The following is a 26673-nucleotide window of genomic DNA, read 5'->3' as shown; positions in this document are numbered from 1 at the left end:
TTCTCTTACCACTATTATTTACTATAATTCTAGAAGTACTAGTCAACATTATCACGGCAGAAAACAAAAACATAAATTAAAAGTATTAGGTTATATTTATCAGCTGTATTTACATTATCTACATAAAGTAAATTCACCAATTTTAAGTGTAAAATTCAGTGAGGTTTGACTAATTTATAACATCATGTCACTTTGACCATAATCATGATACCAGCCATCAGTGCAAATGTTTCCCTCTGTCTTTTTGAAATCAATCACGTTCCTCTATCCCCTGCCTCTGGCAACCACTGACCCATACTCTGTCACTACAGTTTTGCATTTTCTAGCATTTCATTTAAATAAAATCATGCAGGATATAATATTTTGCATTTGGCTTCTTTCATTTAAGTATAATGCTTTGAAGATTCACTCATGTCGTTGAATATACTAGTAATCAGTTAATTTTGATTGTTATATAGCAGTTCATTTTATGGATATACCATAATTTGTTTGTCCATTAACTTGTTGAAGGATATCTGGGTTTCTTTCAGTTTGAGGCTAGCTACTATGATGAAGCTGCTATGCATATTTGATTGCAAGTCATTGTATGAATACATGTTTCCATTTCTCGTAAGTAAATACCTAAGAATAGGATTGATGAACCATTGTATAATTGTATGTTTAACTTAATAACAAACTGCCAAACTTTTCTCAAAGAGACTGTAACATGGTTTGCTTTACCAGTTGCTCTGCATTTCTTGGCAATACTCAAAATTGTCTCTCTTTTTAGTTTTAGAAGTTTAAGACATGATGTGTACACAAATCTCATTGTAGTTCTAATTTGCATTTCCTTCCTGAATAATGCTGTTGGGCATGTTTCATGAGTATATTTGACATTCATATATCTTCTATGTTAATGTTTCTCTTTCAAATCTACTTTTTCTTGATTTGGCTTCTTAAATTGAAAGAGCTCTTTATATATTCTGTACACAAGCCTTTTATCAATTACATGTTTTGCAAAGAATTTCTTGCAGTCTATTATTTATCTTTTAATTTTCTTAACAGTATTTTCTGAAGGGAAAATATTTTAAATTTTAATTAATAATTTTTCCCCTTTTTTGGTGTGAGTTTTTGGGGTCATGTGCAAGAAATGTTAGAGTAATCGAAATCACAAAGAGGGTTTTTTTCCTGTTTTCTTCCAGAAGTTTTATAACTTCACATGCTACACAAAGGTCTGTAATCCATTCTGAGTTATTTTTTTGTGTCAGTGTGAGATAAAAATTGAGGCTCACTGTTTTACATATGGAAATCCAATTGCTCCAGGATGATTTTTTGAAAAGACTCTCCTTTCCCTATTGAAATAACTAGGCACTTCAATCAAAAATCAATCATGTATTTGTTGTTCTCTCTCTAGACTGACTATAATGTTCCACATATGTGTATGTGGAACACATTACCTCACTTATTGTAGCATCATAGTAAGTTTTGAGGTCAGGAAGTTTAAGTCAATCTTAGTTCATATTTTTCAAATTTATTTTGGCTATTATAGTTGTATCAGTAGCTGTGCACAGTGATACATACCTATAGTCCCAGCACCAGCAACTCAGAAAGTTGAGGCGGGAGGGTCACTTGAGCCTAGGAGTTTGACTCCAGTTTAAATGCTTTTTCCTGTAACTACTGAAATGATCTATATAATTTTTCTTCTTTATTATTTTGCTATGGGAAATTGTATTGATTTTTAAATGTAGAAATAACCTTACATTTCTAGGATAAATCCCATTTGGTCGTGATACATTATCTGTTTTATTATTATGTATAATCCTTTTTTCATTAACTTTTAAGTTCAGGGGTACAAGTACAGGTTTGTTACATGGGTAAACTTGTGTCATGGGGTTTGTTGTACAGATTACTTAATCACCCAGCTATTTAGTCTAGTACCCATTAGTTATTCTTCCTTATCTTCTCCCTTCTCCTACCCTCCACCTTCTGAAAGGCACCAGTTCATATTGTCCCTATCTGTGTGTCCATGTATTTCCATTTAACTTCTACTTATAAGTGAGAATATGCAGTATTTGGTTGTCTGTTCATGTGCTAGTTTGCTAAGGATAATGGCCTCCAACTCCATCCATGTCCCCTCAAAGGATATAATCTGATTCTTCTTATGGCTGCATGGTATTCCATGGTGTCTATGTACCACATTTTCCTTATCCAGTCTGTCATTGCTGGGCATTTAATTACATGACTTTGCTACTGTGAATTCTGCTGCAATGAACACACACATGCATGTGACTTTATAATAGATGAACAGATATAATGTATAATATTTTTGTATATTTTTGAATTCAATTGTTTATAAGAGATGTTGGTCTGAAGTTTTCTTACTATATTTTCCATTTTGTACCAGAGAAATACTGGCTTCATGAAATGAGTTGGGGGTGTTCCCTGTTATTTCTGAAAGAGTTTGGATGGAATTGCTATTGTTTATTCCTTATATGTTTGGTAAAATTCACCAATAAAGCCATCTAGGCCTTAAGTTTCCTTTATGAGAAGGTTTCTCAGTATAAATTCAATTTATAAAATACACTGCACTAAACAGGTTATCTATTTCTTCCTTAGTGAGCTTTCATAGTTTGTTTATTACAATGAATGAGTCAATTTCATCTGAGTTGTCCAATTTATTGACATTAAGTTCTTCATAATATTCTATTATTGTTCTTTTACTAACTATAGAATTTATCATATTTATTGTTCTCAGAGAGCTAGCTTTTGGTTTCATGGACTTTTCTCTATTGCCTTTCTGTTTTCAACTTCATTAGTTTTGCTCTTATCTTCACTATTTCCTTTTGCTTTGAGTTTAGCTCTTCTCTTATTCATTTATTAAGCTGGAAGTTTAGATCATTGATTCGGGATCTTTTTCTTTCCTGATATAAGTAATCAATGCTATAAATTTTCCTCTCAACACTGCCTTAGCTTTATTCTACACACTTTGATAGGTTGTGTTTTGTTTTTATTATAATCCAAATGAAAATATTTTCTAGTGATTATTTTGCTTACTTCTGTGTTCTAGGGTTTATTTAGAAGCATGTTTTCAATTTCTAAATATGTGAGGATAATTCATATATCTCTGTTAACAACCTCTTCATTCTGCTATGGTCAAAAAAAAATACTTTGTATTATTTCAAACCTTTTACATTAATTGAGATTTATTTTGTGATCCAGAATGTGATCTATGTTAATGAATATTCTGTGTACCTTAAAATTATATATGTCCTCTTATGATTGGATAGGGTATTCTGTAACTATTAGGTCAAATTAGTTGATAGTGTTCTTCAAGTCTTCTATATATTTACTGAATTTCCAAATATATATTGCATCAATTGTTGAAGGAAGACTATTGAAATCTCCAGCTACGTCTCAAGATTTGTCCATTCTTTTCTGCTCTATAGGTTTTTGCTTCATGTATTTTGAAGCTCTTATTAGGCATGCAAACATTTCAAGAATGTTTTGCCCTCTTGATGATTTGACTCTTTTATCATTATTAAAAGTTTCTTTTCATCCCAAATAATATTTTCTAGTCTAAAAACCACTTTACCTGATATAAATATAGTCTCTTCAGCTTTTTACTGATTAGTATTCATTGATTTTTAAGTATAGAAACATACATCTTTCTTCATCCTTTTACTCATCTCTCTGTGTCTTTTTATACTTAAAGTGGTTTCTTATAGACAGCACAAACTTAATCCTTTTAAAAAATTAATCAGACAACCTTTGCCTTTTGTTTGGGGAACTTAGATCATTTAATGTTAATGCAATTACAGATATGAAATTCATGGTCTGATTATTTTCCTATTTATTCTTTCTTTTCATCACCCTTCCTGCTTTCTTGTGAATTTGTTGAGATTTTTCACAATTTAGTTTATCTTCACTACTAGATTATTAATTATGCCGTTTTGGGTTTGGTTCCTTTTTTTTTCTTACAATATGCATCTTAAACCTATCACAGGTTCTTTAAAATAATATTCCCATTTTTCCTTCCCATCCTTTGTGCCATTGTTGTCACACAGTTCATTTCTACATATAAGTGCCCAAACACATTGCTATTATTTTTATTTCATGCAGTCAATTCTTTTTTTTCAGATAGATACATATATTTTATTTAAATGACAACAGAAATTTTTACTAGTAACTAGAAAAGTGATTTCACAAATCAAGATAGAATGTAGAAGATTAAACTCTTGAAAACTACTTTTCTGTACTACCTTATGGAGCATATAAGAAGACATAAGCCTAATAGTGTCTCATTTAGGGAATGAAAAGAATAATTGTTTTTAATATACTTTGATTTCTAGGGCACATGTGCAAAACATGCAGGTTTGTTACATAGGTATACATGTGCAATGGTGGTTTGCTGCACCCATCAACCCGTCACCTACATTAGGTATTTCTCCTAATGCTATCCCTCCCCCACAGGCCCTGGTGTGTGATGTTGCCCTCCCTGTGTCCATGTGTTCTCATTGTTCAGCTCCCACTTAGGAGTGAGAACAGGTGGTGATTGGTTTTCTGTTCTTGTGTTAGTTTGCTGAGAATGATGGTTTTCACCTTCAAGTCACTGCAAAGGACATGAACTCATCCTTTTTTAAGGGTGCATAGTATTCAATGGTGTATATGTGCCACATTTTCTTTATCCAGTCTATCATTGATAGGCATTTGGGTTGGTTCCAAGTCTTTGCTATTGTAAACAGTGCCACAATAAACATACGTGTACATGTGTCTTTATAGCAGCATGATTTATAATTCTTTGGTATACACCCAGTAATGAGATTGCTGGGTCAAATGGTATTTCTAGTTCTAGGTCCTTGAGGAATTGCCACACTGTCTTCCACAATGGTTGAACTAATTTACACTTCCACCAACATTGTAAAAGCGTTCCTATTTCTCCACATCCTCTCCAGCATCTGTTGTTTCCTGACTTTTTTAACGATTGCCATTCTAACTGGCATGAGATGGTATCTCATTGTGGTTTTGATTTGCATTTCTCTAATGACCAGTGATGATGAGCATTTTTTCATGTTTGTTGGCTGCATAAATATCTTATTTGGAGAAGTGGCTGTTCATATTATTTGCCCACTTTTTGATGGGTTTGTTTTTTCTTGTAAATTTGTTTAAGTTCTTTGTAGATTGTGGATATTAGCCCTTTGTCCAATGGGTAGATTGCAAAAATTTTTTCCCATTCTGTAGATTGCCTGTTCACTCTGATGATAGATTCTTTTGCTGTGTAGAAGTTCTTTAATTAAATCCCATTTGTCAATTTTGGCTTTTGTTGCCATTGCTTTTGGTGTTTTAGTCATGAAGTCCTTGCCCATGCCTATGTCCTGAATGGTATCGCCTAGGTTTTCTTCTAGGGTTTTTATGGTTTTAGGTTTTACATTTAAGTCTTTGATCCATCTTGAGTTAATTTTTGTATAAGGTGTAAGGAAGGGATCCAGTTTCAGCTTTTTGCATATGGCTAGCCAGTTTTCCCAACACCATTTATTAAATAGGGAATCCTTTCCCCATTTCTTGCTTTTGTCAGGTTTGTCAAAGATCAGATGGTTGTAGATGTGTGGTATTATTTCTGAGGCCTCTGTTCTGTTCCATTGTTCTATATATCTGTTTTGGTACCAGTACCATGCTGTTTTGGTTACAGTAGCCTTGTAGTATAGTTTGAAGTCAGGTAGCATGATGCCTGCAGCTTTGTTCTTTTTGCTTAGTATTATCTTGGCAATGCAGGCTCTTTTTGGGTTCCATATGAAATTTAAAGTAGTTTTTTCCACTTCTGTGAAGAAAGTCAATGGTAGTTTGATGGGGATAGCATTGAATCTATAAATTACTTTGGGCAGTATGGTTATCTTCACAATATTGATTCTTCTTATCTATGAACATGGAATGTTTTCCCATTTGTTTGAGTCCTCTCTTATTTCCTTGAGCAACCATTTGTAGTTCTCCTTGAAGAGGTCCTTCACATCCCTTGTAAGTTGGATTCCTAGGTATTTTATTCTCTTTGTAGCAATTGTGAATGAGAGTTCACTCATGATTTGGCTCTCTGTTTGTCTGTTACTAGTGTATAGGAATGCTTGTGATTTTTGCACACTGATTTTTGTATCCTGAGACTTTGCTGAAATTGCTTATCAGCTTAAGGAGATTTTGGGCTGAGATGATGGGGTTTTCTAAATATACAATCATGTCATCTGCAAACAGAGACAATTCGACTTTCACTTCCTCTTTTCCTAATTGAATACCCTTTATTTCTTTCTCTTGCCTGATTGCCCTGGCCAGAACTGCCAACACTATGTTGAATAGGAGTGGTGAGAGAGGGCATCCTTGTCTTGTGCTGGTTTTCAAAGGGAATGCTTCCAGTTTTTGCCCATTCAGTTGATATTGGCTGTGGGTTTGTCATAAATAGCTCTTATTATTTTGAGATACGTTCCATCAATACCGAGTTTATTAAGAGTTTTTAGCATGAAGGGGTGTTGAATTTTGACAAAGGCCTTTTCTGCATCTATTGAGATAATCATGTGTTTTTTTTCATTGGTTCTGTTTATGTGATGGATTGTGTTTATTGATTTGCGTATGTTGAAGCAGCCTTGCATCCCAGAGATGAAGCTGACTTGATCGTGGTGGAAAAGATTTTTGATGTGCTGCTGGATTCGGTTTGCCAGTATTTTATTGAGGATTTTCACATCAATGTTCATCAGGGATATTGCCCTAAAATTTTCTTTTGTTGTTGTGACTCTGCCAGGTTTTGGTATCAGGATAATGCTGAATTTTCTCAGCAAACTATCACAAGGACAGAAAACCAAACACTGCATGTTCTTACTCATAAGTAGGAGTTGAACAATGAGATTACATGGACACAGGGAGGGGAACATCACACACTGGGGGCCTGTCGGGTGATGGGGGTCTGGGGGAGGGATAGCATTAGGAGAAATACCTAATGTAAACGACAAGTTGATGGGTGCAGCAAACCAACATGGCACATGTATACCTATGTAACAAACCTGCACGTTGTGCACATGTACCCCAGAACTTAAAGTATTTTATATATATATACGGAAAAAATTATTTGGTGTTTACCTATGTACCTATTATTTTTGGTGTTCCTCATTCCCAGGTATAGATCCAAATTTCCATTTGGCATCATTTTCTTCTACCTGAAATACTTCTTCTCAACATTTCCACAGGTAGAATTCTGGTGATAATAAATTCTCTCAGCATCTGTTTGTCTAAAATGTCTTCATTTTAAAAGAATTTTTTTCTGGGTTAAGAAACCTAGAAAAACAGGTTTGTTTGTTTTTCCTTTCAGAACATCTAAGCTCTTTCTCCATTATTTTCTGGCTTGCATAGTTTCTAAAGTGTTGCCTACTGTCAATTTTTTGTGTGTTTCTCTGCATAATGTGTCTTTTCTCTGCCTGTTTTATACCTTTTTCTTTATCACTGTTTATCTTTTCTTTTCTTTTTTTTTTTTTTTTTTTTTTTTTTGAGATAGAGTCTCGCTCTGTTGCCCAGGCTGGAAGTGCAGTGGCGCAATCTCGGCTCACTGCAAGCTCCGTCTCCCGGGTTCATGCCATTCCTTGCCTCAGCTTCCCCAGTAGCTGAGACTACAGGCGCCCGCCACCACGCCCGGATAATTTTTTGCACTTTTAGTAGAGACAGGATTTCACCGTGTTAGTCAGGATGGTCTCAATCTCCTGACCTCGTGATCCGCCGCCTTGGCCTCCCAAAGTGCTGGGATTACAGGTGTGAGCCACCGCACCCGGTGTATCAAATTTTACATGAAGTACTTTGACTTTGCTTAGTGTGTTTATTTTATGTGGAATGATTTGAGATTCTTAGGTGTATGTATACACTTACCAACCTTGGAATTATTTCCCATTATTGTATTCCTCTCCTTCTGGGACTCCAATTATACGTTATGTTATGCTATTTGATATATATTGATAGTCTGTTTCATTTGTCCAGTCTTTTTTCCTCCGTGATTTATTTTGGATAGCTCTATTACTATATACTTACATTCACTGATAATGTATTTCTTCAGTGTCTAATCTATTAATCTCATCATGCAATTTTTGTTTCAGATAATATATTTTTAATCTCTAGTCCATTTGTGCTTTTGCATATGGTTCATTTTTCTTATCATCATTGTTTGCCTCTACCTATTTGAACATATAAGCATACTTATAACTGTCTTAATGCCTTTTATATTGATTTCACCATCCCTGTTATTTCTGAATTTTTTTTATTGATTGATTTTTCTCCTAGTTGTGAGTCAAATTTTTTGCTTCTTTGTATTTTTGTTAATATTGTATTGTATTGTAAAAAATATCAATTTGACATTGTTAGATGTTGAATTTTTTGAGTTCCTTAAATAGTGTTGTGTTTTAGCATGCAGCTAAACTTCTTGGAATTATTTTCTTTATAGTTTTAAATTATATTTTAATTGAAAAATAATAATTGTATATGTATTTTTAATAACTGTTGATATGTATGGAGTTTGAAGTTTCAATACATGTATACATTTTGAAATGATTAAATCCATCATCTCACATAATTATCATTTCTTTGTGATAATTAGCCAATTAGCATCCATCATCTTACATAACTATCATTTCTTTGTGGTGAGAACACTTAAAGTTGGATATTATAAAAGATGGTTTTGAAGATACTTTGGGGTGAATCCACAGAATCGTTAATCTAATGCTAACTTAGTCCCACTATTATGACAATACCTTTCTGGAACTCTATTCAATGCCTCATATATTTTGACATCTTTCCACTCAGGCCCTTGGAAACATAAATCATCCCAGCTTTTATGAGTTTAGGAAATTCTGCTGTGTACTACTGCTCAGTGATTTTTTTTTTTTTTTTTTTTTTCTGACTTAGGTAGTTTTCTGTCACACAGGTGCAAATCGGTACTTATCCAAAGACTTGAGAGGAGCTCTGGACACCTGCACATAGAAAGAGGGGCTCCTTCTATGCTTGCAGATTCCTCCTCTACAGTATTAAGCAAACCTTAGCTTGCCAACATCCCCGTGCTCTAATATATTTCTCCTTAATTGACCAGGCTCTGTTCGGTTACTCCCTCCCTGCACTGCAGTCTGTAAACTGCCTTCAGGCAGAAAGCTGGTACAGTTAGAGGACTCACTTTGCTTATTTCCCTTCTCTTGGGGAACACAGTTCTGCACTGTCTTTCTCTAAATGTCCAGAAGTCATTGTTTCATATATTTTGTCCAATTCTTTTATTGTTTAGAGTAGGAGAGTAAATCTATCCCTGTTACTTCATCTTAGCCAGCAGCAGAAGTTCCAAAGTTATAAATATTTAAAAAGAAGACATAAAAATGAGTACTATTTACAAATGCTATAATTATTTACTGGAAAAACTTTAAAAAGTAAATAGAAAAAGCTGTTAGATCTAATAGGAGAACTTCTTATAGGTCCAGATATAAAAAATTATAAAACTCAAATGTATAAATTATAATTTTAAAAGATCCCATTCACAGGCCCTACAACAATATAGCATCACTATAAGTAAAATTAAGAAATGTAGAGTAATAAGTGTGAAGAAAATGATTCAGTTTTCCTGAAGAATATTAAATAAAGGAATATAATGTTTTCAGATGGCATTATCAATAGTATAAAAGACATCCTCCAGAATATATACGTGTGTGTGTGTGTGTGTATACATATATATATATATACACACAGGCAAAACAACAAAACCAAATGATTGCCTTGAGTGACAGCAAAATGTCCCATGATAATATTTTATATTTGTTCTGAAGAACATGCTTTGGAGAATAAGAATATAAAGATCTTGCTTTATGTGATACACATATATATCTCGAAACAACCACTAGCATCATAATAATGATGAAATACTAACAAAGTATGGCCATTAATGTCAGGAACAAAACTGGGATTCCCCACTATTACCATTATTTATTATTGTTCTCTTCAGCTGTAAACAACGTTATTAGTCAAAAAGTTAAGAAGAACCCTAAACAATTAAATGAGCATTATAAATGTTGGAAAAGAGAACATGAGTAACATAATTTACACACAACATAAGACTTACATTATTTCTTTGTTTGTTTGTTTTTTGTTTTGCAACGGAGTCTCACTCTATTACCTGGGCTAGAGGACAGTGTTACAATCATGACTCACTGTAGCCTCAACCTCCTGGGCTCAAGCAATCCTCCCTCCTCAGCCTCTCAAGTAGCTGGGACTACAGGCATGTCCCACTATGCCCAACTAAATTTTTTAAAATTTATTTTGCAGACATGGGGTCTTGCTGTATTACCCAAGCTGGTAAATTATTTCTTTAACAAAGGAAAAATCAGCTAAAGTATTGAAAAGAATATCAGTTAAAGTATGAAGGTAACAAATTATGCAAGTTTGGATAGAAAATATAATGGTCATTCATTTTAGTTAAATATCAAGCAAAACAAAACCATATTATTTAGAAATGTACACATACATGATAGAATTATAAATAAAGGCAAGGTGCTATCATAAAAGTAAAGTTTCTGATTGTCTCTGAGAGGAGGAAGATGGTCATGATAGGAGAGAGGCACATTACTAAATTTCTAGAACAACAAAAATATTATGTCTTGACTTTAGTGATGGTTAAGTGAGTTCACATGTTACAAAATTAGTTTTTTTGTAACTTAGTATGTTTTTGTACTTTTTAAATACATGTGTTATTTTTCAATATAAATTTAAATATACACATATGGATATATATGTGTGTATGTATATAAAACCTAATTGGTAAATACCATACATTAAAAAGCATAAGAATGAACAACAAATACACAAAATATATTTTTAAAAGATATAAGCATTTCATAAGACTAATAAAAGAACCCTTAACTAAATTGGTAATTACTTTTTAGATGAGAAGGCTTGATATTATGAACGTGAAGATTATCAATAAATCTATTATTTGTATGCAAGGCCTCTGAAAATCTCAATAAATTTACAATTGGAATGAAGCAACAATACTCCAACATTTATATGGAAGACTAAGTATTATAAGGACATGGTCTATCCACCATTAAAATTTATTTTTAAACACTATTGACAGAAATGATAAATATATATGTATGTATAAAGTAATTAATATATGAAAAAATAAATCTCAAATTGATGGAGGAGGTAGAAGAGTTATAATGTCACTGGGAAATTCAGAAACAAAAATTGTTAAATGAATTAATCACTGACTTCTAGATTAAAATCAAACACTATAAGAAAAAATTAAAATAATTCAATAATTTTAGAGTGAGGAAAATTCTATAGTAGAAAGCATATCAGAAAAGATTGGTAGACTTTTCTAAATAAGTATTAAAAATTCAGCTCAGAAAAATGGTCATAATTAAAATTAAAAGTTGAGCAACAATCATAGCAAAGTGTTAATATCCTCTAATATTTATAGGATTCTTCAAAAGAAAGATTAACTACCTACTAGAAAAATGAACAAAGGTCATCAGAAAGCAATTTACAAGTGAAGAAATAATAATGGTCAATAAATAGTAAAGAATAATCTCACTGAATCTCAAATGTATAATTTAAAACACCTTTTCCCTATTATATTGGTATAGATTTAGAATATTATTACATCCAGTGTTGGCTAGAGTGTGAAGAAATGGATTTTTATATACACTGTTGATAAAGGCAGGAATTGGTATTTATGAAAGACAATTTGAATATATATATATGCATGTATAAAATATACTCTTACCCACCAATTTCATTTTTAGACTAGGATATTAAGAAAATAATTGGACAAGTGTGTAACACTGTATATAAGGATGTTCATCACAGCATTATTATATAATAGCAGAAAGATAAGAGACAACATAAATGTTGAACAATAGGGAAATTGTGAAATGCACACAATAGAATATCATTTTGTCATTAGAAATTATTTTTAAATATATTGTTGAGTGAAAATAGCATGTATTGTATAGTCCCATTTATTTTGAAAAGTCATATGCATGTATGCATTCAAAAGTGTTCAGAAGGCTAAGCACCAAGATTTTAACATAGTTATCTCTATGTGACAGAATTTTAAATGATACTCACCTTCGTCTTTATAATTTTCCATTTTATATTAAGAGTATTTAGAAAACACAAATACTAACAAAAAGATATTTTCCAACTATTAAGCTGGCAAGAGTCTTCTTAAATGTAAATTCAGTGTGGGCAGAAGAATGGGTAGATGACCTTTGCATATACTATTTTGGGGAACTATACATTGATAAGGATTTTTAGAAAAGCAATGTTTACATATATAAAGATGGTATTGAATTTGATAGTGAAAAATTAGCAGTTGTATTTATTGGGGTTGGTTAAATAAATCATGCAAGAGCCACACAATGGAATTCTATGCAGCCATTAAAAATGATGCATATTTACCCTTAGCAATATAAAAGCACATATGAGAAAATATATAAAAGAATAAATGTATGAAATTAATAATCATTAGATATAGATGTATCTGAATCTCAAGGATATATTTACAATACTTATCTCTAGATTAACTGGAGACTTTAATTTTAATTTTTATGTTTATACTGAGAAATGAAATATTTATGATGAAAAATGATAATTGCATGTGCAGATAATATCATCTGCAACTCCCACTCTGTTCTACTAACAGCACAGGTCTTGAGTCCAGACTGACATCTAATTTACAAGATTACTAGTTTTACCTGGCACTGAGTATATCCAGCTTTAAGAAAAAAGTCAGGAAAGGAAACAGCTGTATGCAAAACACCACCGAAAAAGAGGCCTAGTGACTTCTAGGCAGTTTCCAATATCTTGATCATTTCGCATTCAAGTTGTGTGTGATCACTATAGACAAGGCTCACTGTGCATAGATAATCAGAGATCTCTTCAGCTTTTATACCTAGCTAGCCATGTGGCTTCTCCAAGGTGTATAACTAGCACTCATTCTCTAGTGTTGCCCCATCTTATCAATACCAGCCTAAATACACGTCTGGACAATGATGTACAGGTGTGTGACATCTGATAACTCTTAGACAGATTCTCATTCATCTTGAATCCAATACAGGTAAACAGCTAACAACTTCTTGAATTAATATTGCCAAGGAGATTCAAACCCTCACATATTCCTGAAGCTAGAGAAAAAGTCACAGAACCAACTGCTTGTCCTTTCCTTCTGATATGTCATTGAAATCATTTGAAAAATCAGATTTCACTGTCCCCCATCCATCCTGGATTTCAGGCGTTCTGAGATATGATTGAATTCTGGAATTAGCCTCCCATGGCCAAGATCTTTTTCATATCGCTCACTCTTTCAGGAATACTTTTCCATCTTCTCATTAGCTTGAACACTGGCCCTCAATCTAACTTTCTCTGTAAACCTAATCCACTAAACAGATTTCTTCTTACTCTATCCCTATAGTTGTCTATTTATACTTTATGTTTGAGGCTAATTAATATTTTCATATTAGAATAATCACACAAACTGGCATATAGCACCACCAGTGTTTATTTTATAAATAATGAAAGATAGCAGCGGAGATAATTACATAAATACAAGCAACAACGTACATACACAATAAAGAGTGATTTCAGAATGATACTGATAGTTTTTTGTGTAATTTCAAGTGTATACACATGCACAGGTTTCCTTATATTCCTCTTCCCTCTGTCCTAGTTCTGAGTTCTCAAAGAGTCATCAGAGTGATTGTGGATAATGCGTTACTTTTCAAGATTCTAAATTTGCTTAAGCACAGATATCAAGCATACAATCAAAAATACAGAACAAAGCTAAACAAAAACACAATTGGCTTTCAATCTTAGGCTGTGGTTCTACTGCCTTTACTTGGCCAATGTTTCTACTTTGATAGGAATGAGCATTGCAACATTAGGGCCAGAGAGGGAATGTATTTAGCTGAGGTCTGGAGCATCACTTAATGAAGCAGACAGTGGAGGGATCAGAAAGATTTTGTTATTGTTGTTTGCTTTTTGCCTTTGGCAAACAATCTAGTAGTAATAACAGTCATCCCATTTCTCCAAAAGAAATTTGTGACTATGGCTCACATTAGTTTGTATTAGCATCTACAGAGGACAGGTCCCTGCCTGCCAGTGCTCATGTCCTCATAAACACAGTGGCAGCTGAGAGAAACCTTCTAACTATTTGTTACTCAGTAATACTGCCGCCGGCAGGGTAGAAGCAAGTCTCTCTAGGGGAAATTGCGGATGTTACTGTTTTAATTTGCAAACCACATTTCTTTGGATGACGATGAGCTTTCCAATAACCTAGACAAAGCAGATCCCAGTTTAACAAGCTGAAAAAATACAAACAAGGAAAGCAAATACAAATATTTTTAGCTTTTCTTTGTAGTCATATAATTGAAAAATCAACTACCTCCCAAAGCATCTTGCAAAGGTAACATCATAGATACAAGCACTGATTTAAAATGCTATCTAACCTGAGTCCTAATCCAACTCATCTGATATTTTTCCCGGTGCCATAAATAATGGAAAGGTGAATACCAAGATGGCTGATATTTAAGCATAATGAAGAAATATACATTTTAAAGAACACTCTAATTATAGCAGATGTTTCATATGATGTGGCTGATTTATAGTGTCTACTGACTCAAAGACGTAACAGCGCTAAAATATTTTACCTTTAGAATAATAAACAGTATATGTGTAAACTTTCATATTATATGCACACAATGCATATTACACTAAAAACAATTAGACCATAGCATGAAATCGTCACATTTCTGGGATAAAAACATATCAGGAGATGATTAAGTCTATCATTCCAAATTCTACATAAAATAGTATTTTATAAAATATAGTATGAAAATGTGTCTGAATAAAATAAGGGAAAAATCAGTATAGAAAATGAGTTATAAAAACAAAATGTTTCTCAATTAAAGCTTTAAGCTACATATTTGGAAGAAAATAACTATGGCTTATTTATTATTATAAGAAGAAAAAAATGCATGGAATGAGCCTCCAATTTTATTCCTGAAAAGTCACTCATTGTACATTTGCAATGAAAATAATAGATTCAGATGTCAGATTTAAGTGCTTAATATTCCTTGGTGTGTACTCATGATCATCATAGGGGCAAAACTATCAGATGCATCACTTTCTCCACATTTACACCTCAGCAACCTGTAGTGAAGTCTGCAGCAGGCTGTCTATCCTGGAAATGCGCATTTGATCAATTTTGTCTTGGGGAAAGCAGATTGTTTCCCTACTGAGAGGAAACATTTTCTGCAGCTACCTGTACAATATTTACATGACTTATCTTAATCAAAAATGCCCTTTTCAATATGGTTGGTTCTTTCTTGGCTCTGTTTTGGGAAGAAACAGTCCTCAGGTAGAAATCTCCTCTGTCTTTTCCCAGATTCTCTTCTTAATTCAGGCATATGTTCAGGTGAAAAGGACAATTATTTAGCTTCTGCTAGTCTCTCTCCTTAAAATTATTCATCTCTTCAAATGCAAAACTCTCCTGTTATTTTCCCAGCCACTTAAGCCTACTAATAACTGCTTTTCAACCAGTGAGTTTGGACTTCTTGGAAGATACCAAAGTTCTCCTTTATTTGGCCAAATGACATGGATTTTTAAATTTTCCTTAGCTGACTTTGTTCCTCATTTGAACTCAAATGTAGAAATCTATTGGTAAATGTTGACTCTATGAATGTGGATATATGTTGTCTGGGAACAAAAATGTGATTCAAGGTTTGAATGAACAGAAAACAAACCTAGCTCCACCCTCTGTTTGCTCTTGTATTGCAACAGATGTCACATATTAAATTCAATCTAGATTAAACTTTTACTGGGCCTATAATTCTACCCCCAACGAACTCAGTGTCAGAGTTGAAAAAAAACTAGGAAGCACTGGTATAGGAGAGATCATGAAGCTATCCAGCAAGCCTGCAAAGAATGCCCTAAGTACAACGGAAAGAAAGAAACTCCAGGTCATTTCCGATTAGATACGTGGGAGGAAAGAAAGCCAGGTCCCTTCCTACCTCCAAAGGATCAAGCACCCAGCCTATACAGAAACATTAGCTTGAAAATTGCTCCTGCAAGACACCAAAGTCAATACAGCAGAAGAAACAGAGCATAAAGTATAGGTATGCATATTTGCCACCCAACGAATTCGGAAATCCTTATGAAAGTTGCATGGAGCATGAGCCTCTTCGAAATTTATGTGTAGAGTCTCAGAACTTAAACATTCTACACAGAGTAAGATGCAACACTAAAAATGCTCTTCCTTTACGAAAACACTATTTCACAAGTGAGAGACAAAGGTATGTCAAAGACAGAAATAGAAATAGAAGTAATTTTGTATGGAAATGTTTATTCTTGAGATAATTTGGTAAAATCAAGGCATCTGGAGAAGGTAAAAGTTGAAGGGAGTAGAGATGAAACAATAGTAATAAAGAAAATCAACTTCCTAATACTTTGCATTTAAAAAAGAATGTGCCAATGAACATGGGAGTCAAATGAGAAATGTCAGTAGTGAAAGGAGGCCCCAAATAATTCTGTGTTGAAAAGCCAACTAATATGTGTGCAGATGGGAATGTCACGGGAGGAGAAAACATTGAGCAGAATTTTGCTGCTCTGTGCTCTTCTTTTCAAGAGTTAACCCAATTTCTGGTTTCCCATCCACATCAGTCAGGGTCCCATCAGGAGACAGAACTACATATGTCATTTTAATCAGGATCAGCTTCACATACATGTGATTAATGTACTCGCACAGGACCCCATGCTCAGGAGGATCCCACACATGGAGTTAAATGCTCTGTGGTCACTGTATTACAATTTAAATTCTTAATAATTTTATGATTGAATTTGTGTTTTGTAAGTGAAGTCCTATGGAATGAGAGAGTACATTCTAAGCACTTAAGAGTACACTCTAAGCCTCAGCTCACACATGGTCCCACCCTTTGACACCTTCCCAGATTGTGTACTCACCCACCTGTTCTTCCTCACTCTGGTGCCCAAACCCTGACGAGCCTCCCTCTCCACAACCCTGCCCAATGACTACTGCCACCCTCCAGCCCCAGCATGAGCCTGGGCATGGAAGCAGGAGAGTTAGGGTTGGAAGCATGTATTACATGGCTTCATGGAGCAGGGCTTGGGAGCAGCCATGCCCTCCCTGGGCTGGCAGCAGCACAGCCTTTGATGTAGGTGGCTGGCTAGAGGCCCTATCTGGATAGGTAAGCCTCTTACCCACACCCATCTAGACACCTAGTGTGTTCCAGTACTGAGGTTTAAAGATCTTTAGGAGGCTACCTTTCTGCTTTGGGTCCAGTGTCAGTCCCATAACAAAGGATTTTACCTGGCCTGACTTCCCCAGATCTCATCTCTGGCTGATATGTACCACATTAATTCCATAGCCAATGAGATAGGGAAAGCCATCAGGCTTACCCCTCTGCGTTATGGGCCACGTCCTGGGCTCTTGTGTGTAACACCACGCCTGAAAGCACTCCCTTAGCCAAACCGTATGCCTGGAAGTATCTTCTCTTCTTCCTTCCAGACTTCATGAGTTTCATTTAAGTCTGTCCTTCTTGACCCTCTGCAGACATCTTCCAGGAATGAGCCACAAAATACAAATTGTGTGATGTCAGAGATTCCACGCATGAGTTAAATGCTCTGATATTTACAGTTAAAACTGGCATTGTGCAATGTAAAGACTACCAGTAAAACTCATGCTAATGTTTTAAATTTAATATTTTAATTTAAAATTCTGTTTTAGTTAGACTGGCATTAAACAGCAAGTAAAGAACATCATCAAAAATTAAAAGAAAGTCATGCCTGTAATCCCAGCACTTCGAGAGGCCAAGGCAGGCAGATCGCGAGGTCAGGAGATTGAGACCATCCTGGCTAACATGGTGAAATCCTGTTTCTAGTAAGAATACAAAAAATTAGCCAGGCATGGTGTCAGGCACCTGTCATCCCAGCTACTTGGGAGGCTGAGGCAGGAGAATAGTGTGAACCCAGGAGGCGGAGCTTGCAGTGAGCTAAGATCGTGCCACTGCACTCCAGCCTGGGCAACAGAGCGAGATTCCATCTCAAAAAACAAAACAAAACAAAACAAAACTGAGAGAAAGACCAAAGAAATCTTACTATGTATGTTTATGGCACTTTTATTATGCTTTTTGAAAAAGAAGACCTGCATTTTCTTTTTTCACTAGTCTCCAAATGTTAATAGAGAGAATTTAATACAAAGAATCATTACCTATGTATTTAAAAAACTGAAAAGGCCAAAAAAAAAAAAAAGGTATCATGGAGGTAGCAAGTTCAGAAAGCAACTAGGAAGAGGTTGAGGTTATCAAAATTTAGCAGTTTGGAGGAGAAGCTCCAGAACTAAAATTCAGACGTCTGAGTAGGCAGCACTGCTCAACGGGTGCTGGACAGCACTACTGCTCAATAGAACTTTCTGCAATGATGGAAATATTCTTCCAGGCAGTTAGGAACCGACACACCATCTCAGCACCTTCCTTGCATTATGACTTCTGGACATTTTAGATATTATATCCCCTCTTCACAAGCTCCTGTACCAGCATCATCTGCGTCTCCTATCTCAGACCATGCTTGTTTCCTATTGTGTATTCGTGGGTACTGACCTTTCTTGCCTCTTAGATGCATCTCTGTCACCTGGGTTGTGACAAGGTGTGGAAAATAAAGAAAACAGAACAGAAACAAAACAAAAATATAAACATGAATGAAGATCTTAGCCATGAAGATGAGGAAATGCGTCCATTTATGGGGGAGTTTTAAAAGTTCCCATCTCCAGCAGTTTTTTCTGGATGTTTCAATCCTAATTCCATTCTTATAAATACAGTTGCTTGTCATATGCAATATTGTGATTGCACTTTACAATTTGAATATCATTATTGCTAAAATCCACAAAGAAAATCAGAGGTTCCTTGGGACATTCTTAAGCAATTGAAAACCTAACCCAAGGAATTAGGCCCATATAATACTGATAAGCTATATTTCCTAGTACTCATGGAATTTGCAATATAGTAAGAAATTTCAAAATACTAATATAAAGGTATTTTAGTTAGGAGAAACTCAATGCTCTAAATGAGCCCAGAACATTTTATTTTGTTTTGCCATCTCACAGATTCAGAACTAGTCACCAGAGGGGGAAAAAAAGGCATGATGAGGTTATGTACCTGAACTGAGGCTATGCCTCAGTTCATCCCAATGTGTCCTTGAAGAACAACTAATTCCAAGTTGCTTGCAACTAGTATTTTAACTTCAAACCTGTACTTCATCAGCACCTGCTTCTTCAAACCCTGTGGGTGATACTCTACTCGTTAATTCTACCCCAGGGTGTCAGTTCTTCTCTGAAATATATGTCACGTCCTATCTTCAAAAGTCGACTCTGTGCACAGTCACATTACCCTTCTTTTCCAACATGTGTCACAGCACATGCTGCATCTCAAATGGTTAAATTAAACCCTGTTTCCCGCGTCAGACAGGAGAAGATAAGACAGTGCTCACTGGGGAAAAAAATTACCCCATTGAACCACACGTGCAGCTTCTGTTGGTGTTTGTGGGGGCCTGCACAAACACAGGGGATGAATGGAAGCCATGCCATTTCCTGAGAAATTAGCTTTATTCTAGTACAGAAATTCTACCTAGAGTCAAATATAACACTCAATTTTTCAGTGTGTTTTTCCTCAAAAGAATTTTTTCAAAATAATATTTCATTACACCTTATTATTTCTGAAGATCTTATATAAATTAAATCTAGGGTTATAAGTGAGATATCAATTAACATAAGAATCAATTTAATGGTAATTTAAAGAGCTAACTGTTATAATTTTTGCATAATGATGTGGCCTCTGGGCTTGAAGTCCTAATCATGTCTAATTAATTTAAAGGATGTTACTTTTTATTATCATTGAAATTTCTGACAGGTGATAAAACATTTAGGGTTGCCATCACAAACTTTTTATATCAGCTATACTGTAAGTTGACAAGCCATAGATCATCCCTCTGAAAATGGCTATTCAGGAAAAAAAAGACTCAAGTATACTTTAAAAGTTACATCATGAAACTGCTATTTTACCACAAAAAGCAAAGCAATTCCACTCACTAAAATAATAAAGGCACTGACATGTTATTTTCATGATCTGAATAGCTATAATCAACTTCACAGGAAATAATCAATTTCAATATCAGAAAATAATCTGCATAAACTCTTGAGTTTATATAGTACCTATATTGCCAGAAACATTAATATACTTTCCATTGTCAGTTCAAAAAAAGACAGCTTGATCTTTGGAGGCTCAGATAGCAAATAAATCTAACTGCAAGCGGATTAGCTAAAGGGCCTGTCATTTCCTTAAAATAGAACATTAAAATATCTACCATTAAAAGCATTCTCAGAAACGTAAAATAATGTGAAGAAAATTATTCTTTGGAGATTATAGATTCTAGGCCTGTAGAAAAAACCAAACCCAAAGCAGAGAAAGCAAAATAGATAAGTCTAAAGCAGATACAGGGTAACATGCAATTCAAGCAATGATGGAAAGTGGAAAACTCCAGCCAGCATGACCCCAAGATCTGTACCACGGCACTGTTCTTTTAAAGAGAAAGAAAAGAATTATTTTAGAAATCCCAGGAGGGATTTTATGTAAGATAAGTACAGTCAGAAAACGGAGTGAGCAGTGAGTAGCTGTAATCTGAAGGTCAGTCTGCTGGGCAGCATTCGTTAGGCTGGAGGGAAGAAGAGACGAAGGAAGTCACACATGTGAGCAGCATGGAGAAATGGCTAGAAACAGGGGCTTGGGCTCTGGCTATGTGCTCCAGCTTCCTGCACTGTACCATGTGACTGAGGATAGCACCTACTCCAGTAGTTGTTAGGGAAATCAAATGAGTTAATATGTGTAAAGGACTTTAGAAGAGTGTCAGGCACATACTAAGTGCTTGATATGGTTTGGATCTATGTCCCTGACCAAATCTCATGCTGAATTGTAATCCCTGATGTTGGAGGTGGGGCCTGGTGGGAGGTGATTGGATCATGGGGGCAGATTCTCCTGAATGGTTTAGCACCATCCCCATTGGTGCTCTTCTTGTGATAGAGTTCTCACGAGATCTGGCTGTTTAAAAGTGTGTAGCACCTCCCCACTCTTTCTCCTGCTCCAGTCATGTGAAGTACTTACTCCCCCTTCTCCCTCCACCATAACTGAAAGATTCCTGAAGTCTCCCCAGAAGCTGAGCAGATGCCAGCATCGTGCTTCCTGCAGAGCCTGCAGAACCATGAGCCAATTAAACATCTTTTCTTTATAAATTACCCAGTCTCAATAATTTCTTTACAGCAATGAGAGAATTGACTAACACAATGCTCTACACAGGTTTACTATTCTCATATCTTAGGTTGAGTCTAGCCCAAGAACTTCTGGAGCTCTCAGCTTAAAGTCTTTAGTAAGATTATGCTCTAAAACTCTAGAGACAATACTTTCTTAACCTTAGGGTCAAATGTGATGCAGGCTAAGTCTATTCTGATACTTGAAGGATAACAGCAGCAACTTATGATGGTGACAAAGCAAAAACGCTGGCCTGGAAGTCAGAAGGTCATGGATCTCCCAGGTTTTAGGAGCTTTGGAGTAAGTCAAAGCAGAATTTAAGTGGTATTTTCACTACTTCTAGCTGTCTGACCTTGGACAAGGTATTTTACCTTTCTGATGTTCAGTTTCCTCATCCATGAGATAGGGATGATGTCTTATCTATTTATGCTGCCATAACAAAATAACACAGACTGGGTAATTTATTTAAAAAAAGAATTTATTTCCTTACAGCTCTGGAGGCTGAGAAGTCCAAGATCAAGGCACCAGTAGGTTTGGTATCTGGTGAAGACCCAGTTTCCACTTCCATGATAGTGCTTCGTTACTGCATCCTCTGGAGAGAGGAAGCCATGTCTTCACATGGTGGAAGGAATGCAAGGGCAGAAAAGGACTAAGCTAGTTCCTTCTAAGCCTTTTATAAGGCAGTTATTTATTCATGAGGGTGGAGTCCTCATGATATAATTGCTTCCTAAAAGGCCCCACTTCTTAACACGACTACAATGGGGACAAGTTTCAACATACAAATTTTGAGGAACTTTCAGACCAGTGCACATGATAATACCTAACTCCCATAGCTTTTGTGAATAAATGAAATAAGTACATTAAACACTTAGCTGAATGCCAGATCTGCTGATCATGAAATGTTAATCCCATCCCTTTTCTCTTTTCTGAGTCTCAATTTTATCATCTGTAAAATGGAATTGTTACTATCCAATGTAAGATAATATTGACACAGGGTTTTTCTAATTTCTCCACTGTTTTATTGAGACATATTGCTACACAAGATTTTTTTAACTAATACTATTTCTTTGTCTTATATATTTTGCAGGAAATGCATATTTACCCCCCAAAAGTATGTTTGAAATAGCATAAGCCAGCAACTAACCGTAGGGAATCCTAGGGTTAGAAAATTCCAGAAAGCAACCTACAATGAAAGATAGTTGCAACCATAAAAGAAAATCATGATGGAAAGTCTCTCAGTCTTCATTTATATCAGAGGACAGTATTTTCCTTCTTAAGAGAATGAACGTGCATATGACTTCTTCTATTACAACAGGATACGTTCCCTGGAAAGAACAAGCAAAGGAAGCCATACAGTATATTCTTACCCAAATTACTACAAAGTGGGAGATTTGTAGAACAGCAGTTGGAGACCAAAAAGTAAACAACAACATTATATACAAGAAATCTGCTCCTAAGCAGTGCATGGAAGGTCAAGGCAGGGAATTTTTTCTTTGTTTTTTAGAAATGGACTTTGAACAACTGCATATAAAGTCTAGGCTGAGAATGTTTTCATAATTAACATCTTGCTCAGGATAACAAATGTCTGACCTGAGGCTCCTATAACCCCCTTCACATCCCCTGGCAGAAAGTTTTACTTAACTGGGGTCTTTTTCCTGCTGACTCCTGGCCTGACCTCAAAATAATTTTCAACATAACATCCCAAGTAGCCACTACCATTCAGCTACATTTGTCAAGCTAATCAACTCTCCCAACCAGGGAATAACCAGACCAGAGAGGACTAAAGTAGGGACTTCAAGTAGACAGTGGTAAGACTGAAACCACATTGCTGGAAACCAGTCTCTCTCTGCTCCTCTCTAGCTTTATTCACATCTCTGTTACCTCCCTAAAATTTCCAGGTTGCTGTGTTAGGCAATGCACCAAGCAGGTGTTCAGCAGAGCCCAAGGCCCTGGCACAAGGCTACCAAGAGTCATTTGGAGAAATAACTTCCACTTTCTAATCTACCCAGAAATGTTAATGGACTGACAATTGCATTAATTCAGAGCTGCAAAGTTTCCTATTGCAATAACCTCCTAAACTGCGGCTCTCAAATTCGCTGCATATAAAAATTATTATGGGAACTTTAAAATGCCAAGACCGTACCACACACTGATTAAATTTTAATTTCTGAAAGTGGAACCTGGGCATGAGTATTTTTTAAAGCTTTCTAGGTGATTCCTATATATAGACAAGTTTGAGAACCAGTGATCTAAATGGTTTCTTACCTCTAATTTAGTATCCCAATTATCTATCCTCCTCATTCCCCAAGAATGATGAAATTCACTTGTAAAATGTCTTTCTAAAGCTCCCCATTGGCCACAGACTGCAAACCAACAGAATAACTTGGTCTGCTTATTAAAATACAGATTCTAGTCCCCACTTCAGACTTACTGAACCAGAGTGGTGGATTAGAGCAATAATTTGCATTTTTAATAGTCATACTAGATGATGTCAATGAATCTTAAATTTGAAAGCCTCTAATCTCCATGATAAAAGTCAAATCCTTTAGCATGGTGAAAAAGTGCCTCATATTACATCCCTTGCTTGCCTTTCCAGATCTATTTTGCTGAACCTCCTCCACCTGCTTTCTTCCCAGCACTCTATGCTCCAACAATTCCAAATTTGCCTCTCAACTTGTTGTCCTCCACCTGGAATATCCTTAGGTAAATCACGTAACTTCTTTCAGCCTATTTTCTCATCTGTAAAATGAGAGTTATAATATGCATCTTTGGGGTTGTTTGATGATTACCTGAAATAATATATTTCAAAATATGTAGCTCTGGCCCTAGTCCAAAGAAAACGCTTAGTGCTCATTCATTCACTAATTCGAGAACTTGTAAAGTTAGAGAGACTGGGCAGAGTTGTGCTATATAATGCTAAAGAAGTACTGACTGCAGAGCCACTACCTGAACCCAGGAATGACAATCCTACTACACTAGAGTAAGCATATTTGCAATATGAAAAAAAAGTGGGGAGGAGAAATTGCTGTGCTTTAGGATTTCACAGGCCACCCATCAAATGTACTAAAAAATAAAATAATCCCTCAAAAAATGGGATGCCTGATCTCCTTAGCTCCAAGGCAGCTTATTCAAGAGTGAAGTTTTAAGACTGAATAAATAAATGCCCATATTAAACACTAGGTTAAATGCAGTCTCTGGCCTAAAGGTCCTTGCAATCTAAAGGAAACAGCATACAAAGATGGACACATGCACAAGGAGGAATTTATAAAGTTATTTTTAAAGCTTTGTTATTTTCTTACTGTATCCAATACTCTTGACTGATAAACAGAAGGAGGAAAAAATGTCAAGAAGAAATTTCCTCCCAGTCCCAATGCACCCCAAATATTTATTTAGTTTTCATCTGACACTTAACACTAATTTGTTAGTATGTCTTTTGTTTTATAGACCCATAATAAATCACTGAGTTTCTTGTTAATAACAGTGATGATGATGATGATGGTGATGATAATGAGAGTTGACAGGTTTTGAGTATTTACTAAGTACCAGGCATTTAGCTAAGTACTTTAAATATGCTATATAATCTAGGGAACATTAGTTGGAGATAAATACCTCCATTTTTCAGATGAGAAAAGGAAAACAAAGATAAGCTATTTTGCTGTCTAAGGTCCTTCTAAGTGACCTCTGCAGATCAAAGATCTAAGTAATGTCTCTTTAGCCCTAAACTCTTAACTACACTCTTAACTACAATAAAATCTGTGTCACCTGTAGTAATAATAGTTTAATTATTTTCTTTACAACAAAACTGCTTTAGAAATAGACAACTACTAATCACTAGAGGAAATCACTTCTGTAACATGTGAAGACCCAACATTTGCCAAATGACCATAGATCTGGTCACTGGTTTGACCTGGTAGTTACCAGCATATACTAGTTTGGGATTCTTCTGCGGATATTAGAAGAAACTCAAAAGCTCTCCAACTGCTCATCATATAGTCTGTTCAGAATAAATGCTGTTCTCATTACTTCTTTAGGCATACTCTTAAATTGGATTGAGATGTTGGTTTGGGGCTGCTCAAGGGCATTAGCTATAGCTGGTGATGGCTTGGTTTTTCTCCTTTCATAATGAACAAATAATTTTATATAGAAATCTCAAAAATTCTGCAGACCGCTTTATGGCAAGAATATGAAACTTTGCTTGTTTTGTCTTGTGTTTTATGCTACTCTTCTTTGAGAAGCCCATCGCCATAAAAATGGCTACTGAGCTGGGAATATTTTCAAATAAATTAACTTCAGCGTATTTTGTTTATACTTATTATTTATTCAAGATATTGTACTAGGAAGTGCAAGGTGACAGTGATATGGCATCTAAAGTAGCTTAAAATTTAGCAGAGAAAGAAATGTTTATACAATTAACCATGTCTAATGTGGTAACTTCTATAGTGGTGCTGGGAACAATGTCTACAATATCATAATGAAGAGGGCAACTGATTTTTCCTAGAGAAGGAATTTTTAAGATTATTTTTAATAACAAAAGAATAATTATAGAAGAGATAAAATTTGATTTTAAAATTTCAGCAGATAAAAAATCAGCATGACTGTGTCTTGTAAAGGTGGGAAAAAAAGTATTATTGGCAGGGGTAATGGAACACTTTAGGTTTGCTCTGATGATCAAAGGATAAAACTGGAAACAACGGGAGATTCTATAGAAGAACAGGAAATCAAGGATTGGAAAGATCATTACAGAGATTGACAGTTTGCCACTTGGTAGAAATGCTGCAGGGAAAATTCAAATATCAGATGAGTACTTGGACCAGAAAATTCATAATATTTGCAAACCTGACCTTTATTACTGGATGCTACACAGACAAATGACCATGCAAAATCTCAAACTTCCAGGAAACACCCAACTTCATGACTCTTAGACTCATAATATAATAGAATAGACTTCAGCTTGGGAAAGATAACTTACCAAATTATCACAACATGACTTCCCTGGACTCCTTATCATCCATTTCCTCAGGCAAGGAAACACAAATACCAGCAGCAGAAAAACTGAGAATTCCTCAATTAAGACCAACTTACATCCAAATAAAAATAAACTACAAACACTGAAAAGGAAAGGAATGATACAATTGAGTACTAAGTTCTGATTCTCATAATTTTTTACCTGATTAAGGTTCACATTATATAAATTTAGACATGTTTTCTATGGTCATTGTAATACCTGCCATACACATGAGAAACTTCTTTACTTTCTTTTTTGTTATGCTAGCTAGGAAATTGCCTATCTTCTCTTATGATTCAGGACTTGTAATCATTTAAAGAATCTAAA

At 35.2% G+C, this 26673-nt stretch overlaps 1 long non-coding RNA gene across 1 annotated transcript in view; it reads left to right on the top strand.

Annotated features, from left to right (window-relative positions):
* LOC103887031 overlaps nt 1–23960 on the top strand; it is a 57289-nt gene extending 33329 nt beyond the window's left edge. Inside the window, exon 3 of the long non-coding RNA XR_002523925.2 lies at nt 23938–23960. This is a non-coding gene — a long non-coding RNA (uncharacterized LOC103887031). The remainder of the gene's footprint in view (nt 1–23937) is intronic.
* Nucleotides 23961–26673: the final 2713 nt, after the last annotated feature.

The sequence above is a fragment of the Papio anubis genome, chromosome 8 (genome assembly GCF_008728515.1).
Source record: "Papio anubis isolate 15944 chromosome 8, Panubis1.0, whole genome shotgun sequence".
Lineage (NCBI taxonomy): Eukaryota > Metazoa > Chordata > Mammalia > Primates > Cercopithecidae > Papio > Papio anubis.
This window is presented reverse-complemented; position numbering and strand designations above follow the sequence as displayed.